The sequence below is a fragment of the Silene latifolia genome, chromosome 7 (genome assembly GCF_048544455.1).
Source record: "Silene latifolia isolate original U9 population chromosome 7, ASM4854445v1, whole genome shotgun sequence".
NCBI lineage: Eukaryota > Viridiplantae > Streptophyta > Magnoliopsida > Caryophyllales > Caryophyllaceae > Silene > Silene latifolia.
The window spans coordinates 35,321,334-35,324,898 of record NC_133532.1 but is presented as its reverse complement, the minus strand read 5'-3'; positions in this window follow the sequence as shown (position 1 = coordinate 35,324,898).

The window sequence follows — 3,565 nt, the reverse complement described above, 5'->3', positions numbered from 1 at the left end:
ACCTTCAGAGTAAGCAAAAAGCTCATGCTTATTTTCTAAGTTCATTACAAGCTCTTGCTTAGAACAATTATTCTTTTACATTTACTCGAACTACGCGCAAGGGTTTGATTTCATTTTCTAAATGAATACGAAGGCAATCCTTTACAGGATACAACCCATTTATTTTAAAATGTAAAAAGAAGGACATTTGCATTGCATTTGGAATTCGACAAGAATAATAAGTAGAAAATCACAACGGTTTCATAACCATTTAACCTTTTTTTATTTCATTCATTTTCTAATAATAATACGCTACATAATAAAAATAGAATAGGCTAGGATTCTAAAAACCCCACCTTTTTATTACAACAATAAATAATAATAATAATAATAAATAATAAATAAAGACTCGGGCTATTCCTCCATCTTCCCTTTGCCCTTGTCATTCTTGTCATACTTCTTGTCACGACCTCGAGCCGGACGCTCTTGCGCCACTTCGGACCTAATCACCAAAGGTCTTTCTCGAGGCCTAGACTTTCCATTCTTGCCAATCACCATCTCTACGACAGGAGAGGTCTTCGGTTTCTTCGAAGGATGCACGACTTGAAACCCGGCTTCTTCCCCTCCCTCAGTCAAATGCTTTTCTTTCTCTTTCTCTACCTCACGCGCCTTATAGTCAACGGGCTCGCGCTTCCTCAATCTCTCGCGCTCTTCCGGAGTAGTAGCTTTCCTCCATCGCAGATAAGAATCCGACACCCACAAGGCATTTGCAGAAGAGTTCAAGAACCACACATTTATTTGAGCCCATTTAATGGCCCACTCCCTTCGGCTCTCTGTAGTAAGCGCCACAGCAGTCTGCGGGACAGTGTCAAGCTTCGGGATTGTCTGTTTTAGTCCCACCTGTCTCATCAGCCTCTCCGGGAAGATGCACACCATAAACTCCAAGCCAGGAATGCGCACGGACCGAGTAGGATCCAAAGAAGACACTCCAGTGATAGATTTGTGGTGCCACCACAGCACAATCCACCTAATCAACGGGCCATCATCACTCTTCAGTTTGTTCTCCCAATAATTGCAGACTCGGGTGAAATCTACCATGTAAAGCCTAGTCCTCATTGCAATTGAACGAGCATGATAGGAAGGAACATGAACTGGGGGCTCGATCAATCGGAGCCGTTCCATAAGCCAAACCTATCAAAAGCGGGTATTAGACAACGAAAAAAAAAAACAAAAAAAAAACAAAAAAAAAACAAAAAAAAACAAAAAGAAAAAGAAAAAGAAAGAAAAAAGAAGAAAATGTTCTTTTACCTGCAGAATGACGGGACTTCCCAAATACGGTAGATCACGATTGGCTTTCCTATTATCCAAGCCCAACAGGATCTCTCCTAAGCATAAACAAGCTGGGCTCCTGCGCAGCTCCATTTGCTCAACAAGGCCCAGAAGACGGGGATCACCTCTCAAGTCTTCGTCAACATGCCCTTGGAAGACATACACATGCAACAAGCAAAAACCAAATGCCCTCCGCCTAGCAACATAAGAAACGGTGGGGTCGGCCCTGCTAATGAATCGATATATGAAGTCCAACATTCGCACTCCCTTCGAAGTCACTAGACGGTCCACCTCAAGTCTAGTCAACCCAAGCAAGTCTCTAAATTTGCTCTTGTACCCTTGCGAAGTAGAAGGAATGGCGGGCAAGTGTTCAGGGTCCCACCCACCAATAGCGGCAATTTCTTCAGGAAATGGGCAAATATCGCCTCCAGGGAACGCAAAAACATGATAATTCGGATCCCAATAGTCAAGACAAGCATCCAAGAACGGTTTAACAACCTTGATGAGTTTTAAACTCAACAATGATCCAAGATTATAGGCGCCTATATCATATTTCTCCATGTTCTAAAATTCGTTGGTCCATTTCTTCAAGCGAATCTCCAAAGTATTCATGATGAAGAGTTTATTTTGAGAATTTTATGTAATAAGACGAAGAAGAGACGGAAGAATTGTGTGAATAAAAGCTCCATCGACGTTTCTATTTATACTAAGTTCGGTTTCCAAAAATCGCCAAACGAAACGCACAGGAACAGGCGCAGCCCTCCGCGCCTCTTCAAAGGGACGCGGCTACTCATCTTTGCGCCTCTTCCTCAGCTTAACTTCTGTGATTTTCCGCGTTGGATCTTTCCTAATTCCATGACGAATAATTTCCTATTCCTACGGGTTATTATTTTGGTAAATACGTGAACATTACCATGTTTCAGGTTTCCTAATTACGCGGGCACGAATTTCGAGGCGACATCGACATTTTCGCCATTTTACCACACTTGCACATTTTCATTTTAGGAAATAATTTTCATTTTCATTTTAGGAAATAATTTTCATTTTTATAATTCACTTTAGGAAATAATTCTCATTCCGATTTACATTTATTTCATTTCTTTAATCATCTCACTTCTAACTTATAGATTTCTATTTTTTCCTTTTTTTAGGGGTAACCCTCCCTACCGTCCGGTCATTTTCATTTTCCGGCAAATTTTTTGCATTTTTGCATTCTTTTGAGTCACTCGTTTTGCGCTAATTAAGGCCATATGTATATACAAATGTATGTTTTGCGTGATTTCTATGTAGATTTCGGCGGCATGACGGCGTAAACCGTCATCTACCAAACCTGTTCAAAGCTAACCTGCAGGTACAAGCAACGCAACCCAGCAGCAAAGGCACTCAGGCCATATTATATACCACTCAAAAGGGAAATGTATAACAAACTGGGGGCTCGAGCCCCAAACAAAGTTCAACATGTTCAAAATGAAGGTCAAAATGTACAAATGTGCAAAATACGGCCAACAAACAAACAAAAAAAAACTACACAAAGCTACTGCTGGTCGCCCTCCAGCTCCACAACTATTGCCGCAAGAGCGGCAATCTCGGCGTCTCGAACCTCGAGCTCCCTCAACAAGCGAGCTGTCTCCTCCCGAGACTGGGTCAACTCTCGCTCCAGCTCGCGGTCACCCTGTAAACAACAAAATTGGCTCATGTCAATCGTTTCAAGAAAAATTGGAAAATCAAAATTCAAAAAATGAAATAGGCACAAGGTTCATACCTGACGGCCTCGACCACCGACAAGTGCCTCGACGGCAGTAGCTCGCAGCCGGTTGGCCACCCTCCATAACGCCACGAACCGAGACGGCGCGACCTGCATTTTCAAAAAGAAGTTCTCAATAATTGAACAAACTCAATCAAATGTGTTCTTACACAAAAAGTTATGCAAAATTAGAGGTTTACCCTCCGAATCGATGATCTTTGCCACGTCGTCCAGCCGATCCGTCACATACCACGTCAAAGTCACGCAGCTCGGAGATCGTCGTCCTCCCGGTCGCGTCAGTGTACTCGAGTGTCTCGGGGTACTCTGGGGGCTCGATGCCCGCCGCCTCAACCTCCTGCAAAGTCAAATGGTTCTCATTAATCGATGATCTTTCATCATAGCTTTAAAATCAAGAATAGAGGAGAGAAAATATACTCACCACAACCGGCCAGTACGCCAACCTCCCGTAGAGGAACGCCGAGTAGTCCTCGCCAGGAAGAAGGAGGGCATCGC